Consider the following 8687-nt stretch of genomic DNA (forward strand, 5'->3'; position numbering starts at 1 on the left):
ACTTTAAATCAAAAGCTAGAAATGATTAAGCTTAGTGAGGAAAGCGTGTCTAAAGCTGAGATAGGCTGACAGCCAGGCCTCTTGCGCCAAGCAGTTAGCCAAGTTGGGAATGCAAAGGAAAAGTTCTTGAAGGAAATTAAAAGGGCTGTTCCAGTGAACACACGAATGATAAGAAAGCAAAATAGCCTCATTGCCAATGGGCAGAAAAGTTTTGCTGGTCTGGATAGAAGACCAGCCACAACATTTCAACAGCAACATTCCCTTAAGCCAAAGCCTAATCCAGAGCAAGGCCCTGACTCTTCAATTCTATGAAGGCTGAAAGAGGTGAGGAAGCTATAAAAGAAACTGTAATGTACCTGGCAGAGAGACTGCTTCATAAGACTTCAGGAAAGAAGCTGTCGTCAGAACATGAAAGTTCAAGGCGAAGCAGCAGGTGCTGTTGAAGGAGATGCAGTAAGTTGTCCAGAAGATCAAGCTAAAATAATAAATAAAAATGACTAAGGAATAGATTTTCATGTAGGTAAAACAGCCTTCTATTAGGAATATGTCATCTAGGACTTAGAGAGCTGGAGAGAAGTCAACGTGTGGCTTCAAAGCTTCAAAGGACAAGCTGACTCTCCTGTTAGGGTCAAATGCAGCTGGTGACTTTAAGTTCAACCCAGTGCTTATTTACCATTCTGAAAACCCTAGGGCCCTTAAGAATTCTGCTAAATCAACTCTGCCTGTGCTCTACCAGTGACATAACTAAGCGTGGACAACAGCACATCTGTTTACAACATGGTTTACCGAATATTTTCAGCCCACTGTTGAGACCTACTACTCAGAAAAAGATTCCTTTCAAAATATTACTGCTTATTGTCAATGCACCTGGTTACCCAAGAGTTCTGATGGAGATGGACAATGAGATTCATGTTGTTTTCAAGCCTGCTAACACAACATCCATTCTGCAGTCCATGGATCAAGGAGTAATACCGACTTTCAAGTTTTATTTAAGAAATACATTTCATAAGGCTATAGCTGGAATAGTGATTCCTCTGATGGATCTGAGCAAAATAAATTAAAAACCTTGGAAGGATTTACCATTATAGGTGCCATTAAGAACATCCATGATTCATGGGAAAAGGTCAAAATATTAACATTAACAAGGGTTTGGAAGAAGTTGATTACAATCCTCATGGGTGACTTTGAAGGGTTCAAGACTTCAATGTAGAAAGTTAACCGCAAATGTGGTAGAAACAGCAAGAGACCTAGAATTAGAAGTGGAGTCAAAAGATGTGACTGAACTGCTGCAATCTCATGATAAAAGTGTAACAGATGAGGAGTTGCTTCTTAAGGATGAGCAAAGAAACTGGTTTCTTGAGATGGAATCTATTCCTGGTGAAGATGCTTTGAAGATTGCTGATATGGCAACAAAGGATTTAGAATATTACATAGACTTAGTTGATAAAGCAGTGGCCGAGTTTGAGAGAAAAGACTCCAGTTTTGAAAGAAGTTCTACTGTGGGTAAGTGATATCAAACAGCATTGCATGCTACTGAGAAACTGTGAAAGGAAGAGTCAGTTGATGTGACAAATTTCACTGTTGTCTTATATTTAAAAATTGCCATAGCTACCTCAGCCTTCAGCAATCACCAGCTTGATCAGCCAGCAGCCATTAACATTGAGGCAAGACCCTCCATCCGCAAAAAGTTTACGACTAGCTGAAAGCTCAGATGATGGTTGGCACTTTTTAGCAATAAAGTATTTTTAAATTAAGGTATGTACTTTTTTTAGACAAAATGCTATCACACTTAACAGACTACAGTATAGTGTAAACATAACTTTCATATGCACTGGGAAACCAAAAAATTCATGACTCACTTTACTGCAATATTCACTTTATCACAGTGGCCTGGAACTGAACTTGGAATATCTCCAAGGTACGCCTGGATGTGACAAAATCCAGTATCTTTTCATGACAGACACACCCAACAAACGAGGGAAGAAACTTCTTCAGTTCTGCCAAAAGCCTCTTGAGAAGAAAAACCTACAGTTATCACTATGTTTTATGGGCAAAACTGAAAAATTTCCCCCAAAGATCAGGAACAAAAATGTCTTCTCTTGCCATTTTTATTTAACATTTACTGGAAGTTCTAGCCTAGCAATTAAGCAGGGAAATAAAATAACAGGCATATATATTGGAAAGAATTAAAACTATCTCCATTCTCAGATGGCCTGATCTTGTAAATTCTACAGAACATACAATTAAAGCTAATGAGTTTAACAAGGTTGCAGGATACAAAAGCAATACTCAAAAATCAATTGTATTTCTCTATAACAGCAATGAGCAATCCAAAAGTGAGAATAAGAAAACAATTCTATTCACAGTAGCATTACAAACAATAAAATATTCAACGATTAACAAAGTAAGTGCAAAACTTGTACACTGTAAACAACAAACATTATTGAAAGAAATTAAAGACTTAAATAAATGGAAATACACCTCATGTTCATGGATTAGAGGATTCAGTATTATTAAGATGTCAATATTCACCAAATTGATTTCCAGATTCAAGGCATTCCTTCTTCAAATCCCAGCTGCCTGTTGTGCAGAAATTGGCAAGCTGCTCCCAAAATTTCATATGAAAGTGCAAGGGACCCAGAATTGTCAGAACAATCTTGAAAAAGAACACAGCTGGAGGACTCACACTTCTGGATTTCAAAAATTAATACACAGCTACCGTAATCAAGGCAGAATGGTACTGGTATAAGGATAGCTAGATTGATCCATGGAATATAATTGAAACTCCAGAGATAAACCCATACATTATTGGACAACTGACTTTTGACAAGGGTACAAAGACAATACAAAGGGGGAAAGAATAGCCTTTTCAACAAAAGGACAACTGATATCCACACACAAAATAATGAAATTGGACCCATTCCACATACCAAATTAAAAAATAACTAAAAATGGATCCAAGTTCTAAATGTAAGAGCTAAAACTATAAATCTCTTAAAATATAGGCATAAAATTCAATGATCTTAAATTAGGCATAGGATTTTAAATATGACACTGAAAGCACTATCAACAAAAATAAAAACGGATAAATTGGAACTCATCAAAATTAAACACTTTTGTGCTTCAAATGACACCATCAAGAAAGTGAAAAGGACAACCCACAGAACAGGAGAAAATATTTTAAAATCATACATCTGCTAAGAGTCTGCTAGCTAAAATATGCAAAGAAATTTTACAATTCAGTTAAAAAAATCAATTTTAAAATTAAAAGATATAAATAGGTATTTCTCCAAAGAAGACATACAAATGTCCACTAAGCACATGAAAAGATGCTTCATATCATTAGTCTTTAGGGAAATGGAAATCAAAAGACCAATGAAATACCACTTCATACCCGCTAGGAGGACTATTAAAAAAAAAAAAAAAGATGGTGAGAATATAGAGGAATTCAAACTCCCAAGCATCGCTGAGGTACAGCTGCTCTGAAAACCAGTTTGGCAGTTCCTTAGAAAGTTAAACACAGAATTACCATATAATCCAGCAATTCCAACCCTAGGTATATACCCAAGAGAACTGAAAACATATGTTCACATGAAAAAATCTGCACATAAATGTTTATGACATTTTTCATAACAGCCCCAAAGTAGAAGCTACCCAAGTGTTCATCAACTAATAAATGGATAAACAAGATATAGTATACCCAGAGAATGCAGTATCATTCAGTCATGAAAAAAAAAATGAGGTACAGGTGCCTGTTACAACATGAATGAATCTTGAAAACATCAGGCCAGGTGAAAGAAAAACCACACACAAAAGGCCACATATTGTATGATTCCATTTATATGAAATGCCCAAAACTGGCAAATTCACAGAGACAGAAAGTACGTTAGTCATTTCCAAGGACTTGGGGGGTGGGAGAATGGGTGGTAAGTGACTGCTAATAGGTACAGAGCTTGTTTGGGGATAATGAAGATGTTCTGAAATTACATGGTGCTGATAGTTGCACAACTCTGAATAGATTAAAAACCACTGAAATGTATACTTCAAATGGGCAAACTTAATGGTAAGTGAATTATAGCTCAGTATTTTAAAAAGCAAGTCAAATCACACCACTCTTGAAAACCCTCCAAAAAGTTCATACCTCAGAGAAAAATTCAAAGGAATACAAGACTTTTAGAGCCAGGCTCCCCAGTGCTTCTCTGACCTCCACTCCTATCACTCTCCTACCTGTCCACTCCAGACACACTGCCTTTCTGCTCTTCAAACACATCATGATCACACTGCAGGGCCTTTGCACTTGCCCTGGATTCAGTCCTCCACATACCTGCACAATTAACTTCTGCACCTCTTGAGGTCTTTGCTTGAATGTCCCCTTGTCAATAAGGCTGATCCTAACTACATGCCACAGTATTTCTTTGCCCCATCCCTACCTGATTTTTCTCTTTTGCACTTATCACTATCTAAAATACAACATGCTTTTTCTTATTTCTTATTTATCTATTGTCCATCTCCTGCCACTAGAACTTAAAGTCCATGATAGCTAGACTTTTTGTCTGCTTGTTCACTGCTATGTTTTGCACTCTACTGAGGATACAGTAGGTGCTTATTAAATATCCTTTGGTGACTATAGAAGGAATGGGCACCTATAGGGGTAAATGGATTTGGAGGACCTGCTCTGAGAAGGAAAGCATTTTCAGGTTCAATAAGGGACATACAAATGACTGCGGATAAACTTTTGAAGACTGGATACTGCCTGTTATCAAACACTTATTCAAGCCCAAGAGCTGTCAGATGTTTTCTGACACCTGCTAGTTAATCGTCGTGACCGCAAAAGAAAGTGGCGGGCCCCAGGCCCTTCTCTGTCAGCAGCTGAATGTGCGAGCCATGCTCAGCTTCCAATCTTTGATGCTCACATTTCAGTTGTACTTCTTCCTCGATTTCACACAGTGATACAAACTGCTGGGAACTCTCTCTGTCTCTCTCTCAGGATACTTGTGCTTTGAGTCTGTCTAGCTCTGGACCAGCTCTGCAGACTAAAAGACACTCTGGATGTGCCTGTCGATAGGAGGAGGAGCCCTCCAGCAGGAACTCCACGCCATCTGACCTTGCAGCCTCCTGAGCTCCAGAAAGCATCTCTGTTGTGCTTAAATGGGCCCTGCAGGAGCACATATGATTAAATGTACAAATGGGCTCCACGCACAGACTTTTAAATTACTGTTTTTATTTTAACTTTTGATTCATTCGCTCTAGGGATTCAGCCTTTCTTTGATGGAGACCTAAAACATGAGTGAGAGAGAAGTTTCTTGAGCTTCTAAAAAGTCACAATGCTTTGCAGAAATTAAGTCTTAGCACAAAGAAGTCCCTCTGTGCTTCTGCCATCTTCCTTCTCTATTTTGCAGATAAAATAGCTATGGTTTTGTGTCTGTGTGGAGCAGGGCAAAAAAGATAGGAAACTCAGAAAAAGTTCAAAGGACCATTTCTGTCATCTTCATAATCTCCTTCTCCTCTGGTCTGAAATGCCTGTTCTCTTCAGTCGCAAAATGTTTTCTCTGGAGCAGCTGATCCTATCTGTGCTAATGATGTGGATTTCCTGTAATCCAGATTAGTATAATCCAGAATCTAGCCCCAGCACACCTGTTTTTGGTCCCCCTCAATACCCCACAAGTACTTCAGGCTCATCCTATCCAAGACTAACTCATTAGCTTTCCACCAAAACAATTTTTTTTAATTTAAATTTTAAAAAATTAGTAAGAAATAAGAAACAGTCATTCTCCTTCTATCAAGCCTGACTAAAGGTGTTACTTTCTCCCACTCAAGGAAACCAGGAAATTCAAAATCAAACTTGACCCTCTGCTCTGACTCTATGCAAATTCTGTCAGTCACTAAGTCACTGCTTTGACCCTATCCTAGTACATTTCCTCATTCTGTATCTTTTGAAGGATTACTTCCTTCTCACATTCAAAAGCCAACATGGTAGGCTTTCTTCTCACTATTTGAAAGCTGACTGCCCTCTACTCCCACTTTTCAACACTAATTACTCAGGTGAAAATGAAACCACTTGTTCTCTCCAACCCCTGCTGGCTGCTCTAGTGCTGCCTGAGTTCCACCTCGCGCTAAGGAAGGTATGGCTCTGTTGCCGAACCAAACTTGGGTCCACTCACCTGACACACGGCTACACCGAATCTACTCACACCAGGTTGTGATGAAGGGAAGTACAGCTTTTACTGCAAGGCGCCCAATGTGGGGCCAAGCAAGAACAGGCAGCTCATTCGAAAAGACCAAATTCACCCAATGGCTTTCAGAGAAGGGTTTTTTTAAGTGTGAGAAAAAGGATCACAGGTCATCAGCTCGTGCACAGTTCTCTGATTGGCTGATGGGGAGGTAACAGGTTGCTATTTTGGGGAATCTCAATCATCAACCTTCTGGTTCCAATTAGTCTAGGGTCTAAGTGGTCAGCATGCAGTTAACGTCTTCCACCTGGTGGGTGGAACCACTTAAGGACATGGCTCAGGATATTATCCTTAGCCTTTGATGAGGAACTAAAGGTCCCTGATTTTGTTTCATGGCTGAACTATTAGTATTTTGTCTTCCTTGACTGTTCTCCTTTGTTTTTGCATTTTTCTCCCTTCTCTGATTCAATATGCTCTTTGGAACTCAGGAAAGGTCTATAAGGCTAAAGTTTTTCTACAAACAAGCTGCAGGGACACGGGATTGAGGGGTCTGTCCCCAGGAAGGCCCCACAGGGTCCTGCTCAGTTTCAGCTCCAAATATCAGCCTTATCACTTCCAGCCTATGAGAGCTTAGATGTAAGATATTATATGCTATACATGCAATAACACATACATCAGACCTATAAACAGGTTATCATTATGAAAGCATGGTAAATGCATGAGGTACTAGAGACCTGCAGATTATCCCATTCTATACAGAGCTTCCCTAGACCTCTAAGAAAGGCTGTGCAAATTTTGCAGGTCCCACTTTTACCATCAAGAGATCAACATCAGGGGGGAATCCTCATTAGTACAGAAGCAAGACCCTCTCCCATTTCACTACCATGCTGTCTCCTGAAAGTGGGCAGACGAGGCTCATGGTTCCCCCAAGTCCAGGCTTAGCTTTCAAACCCAGCAGGGCTGGGGCTCTTTGAATCAATCCTGAGGTCCCATCCAGTTGTCCAATAAAGGATAAGGCTCACATGCACACGCATTATTCTCAGAGAGAACATTTATTTTTTTTTACAAGCCTGGATTTTTTGTTCCGAACCTTAAGTGTGAACCAGAAACTGGAGCTAAGAGAGCCTTACATTTAGAGCCCTAGTTTCTGCTACTATCCCACTTATAAGGAGACATCTCTCTCTGCAATCAAGCTCCGTTTTCTAAAGATTTCATTAACGAGACTAACTGGAATAGACACCACGGGCCTCTGCTTCCCCAAACGAACAGGCTCGAAGGACGAGGCTGCCCCCAAGTGGGAAACCACGAACAGCAGCGACGCTTCCAATCCGCTTAAACTTTAGTTCAACAAAACTGAATGCGCTCTGCATTCCCAGCACGCAAGACCTCCCCTCCCTAAGAGCCGCTGGGAAGAAAACTGGGTACGGGTTCTTTTACAATTATGGGGTGGGGAGCGTTCAGAAAATAGAATAGGCGCACCCAATGTCTCCCTACCTCCCGACCCAAAAAGTACCTGGTGAAATGCAGATTCCGTGTCCTCACCGCGGAGATTCTGGGCTGGGAAGTAACTTTCTGGGTCTTGGGCAGGGGCCAAACTCTTGCGGGACGCGACAATCCAGAAGTCGCTGTTTTCCCTTTGTGTTCTGGCAGCCCCCTAGGCGCGTCTCCTCGCGCGTCTCGTCTCCTCGCGCGTCTCGTCTCCTCGCGCGTCTCGTCTCCTCGCGCGTCTCGTCTCCTCGCGCGTCTCGTCTCCTCGCGCGTCTCGTCTCCTCGCGCGTCTCGTCTCCTCGCGCGTCTCGTCGGTACCCCGCCCACCCGCCCGGGGTCCGCCCCTCCGCCGCCGCGGTTTCCATGGCGACCCTTGCCGCGAGGTTTCCATGGAGACCCTTGCCCCTTAGCGTGGGGCTTTCTTAACTGGGAGTTAGGGGTTCATTTCTCTGCCTCAGTGCCCACCGCTGAAGCGAGAAGGGGGGTTCTGACCTAGGACAGTCAAGCTAAGAAGTAACTTTTATTATAATTATTTTCCTTATTGATTTGACTATTTCTTGTGCCCATTTCTTATTCAAAATAAGCTGCTGTTTTTTCTGGGGTGAAGGGTGGGGGAAAGAACTTTTATATAACATCTTACCTGCAAATTCACATGTTTGGTACAGACTGACCCCTTGGCTGAAAGAATCCATGATTTCTATTTGCCTTAACGATTTGCCTCGTGCACAGTCCTCCGGTGGTGTTAGAAGACGCTCGGGTGTGTGGCTTATGCATTTCTCTAGTAACCGGCCACACGGAGATGATTCCCAGACTGTGGGCTTCCTGTTCCTTACTTTACCGTCCAGTTTCCAAGGGCTGCTGCCTCCGCTGAATCAGGAGGAGGTCAAGTCTCCTGTGCCCAGATGGAGAATGCAAAGACTGTGCTCTCAAAAGCATCTGAGCTGAGCTTGGTACTCAGAAGTTCTCGTTTTTTTCTAATCAACGAGCCCCAGCTTATTCTAATCAACTGCCCTTAGTAGGGGGCCACAC

The 8687-nt window shown here is 41.6% G+C and overlaps 1 long non-coding RNA gene across 4 annotated transcripts in view; it reads right to left on the reverse strand.

Moving 5' to 3' along the window:
- LOC135322245 (uncharacterized) overlaps positions 1-7965 on the reverse strand; it is an 85688-nt gene extending 77723 nt beyond the window's left edge. For all 4 annotated transcript variants that reach the window (XR_010382581.1, XR_010382582.1, XR_010382583.1 and 1 more), the window contains exon 1: positions 7684-7965. This is a non-coding gene — a long non-coding RNA (uncharacterized LOC135322245). The remainder of the gene's footprint in view (positions 1-7683) is intronic.
- Positions 7966-8687: the final 722 nt, after the last annotated feature.

Source organism: Camelus dromedarius, chromosome 10 (genome assembly GCF_036321535.1).
Source record: "Camelus dromedarius isolate mCamDro1 chromosome 10, mCamDro1.pat, whole genome shotgun sequence".
Lineage (NCBI taxonomy): Eukaryota > Metazoa > Chordata > Mammalia > Artiodactyla > Camelidae > Camelus > Camelus dromedarius.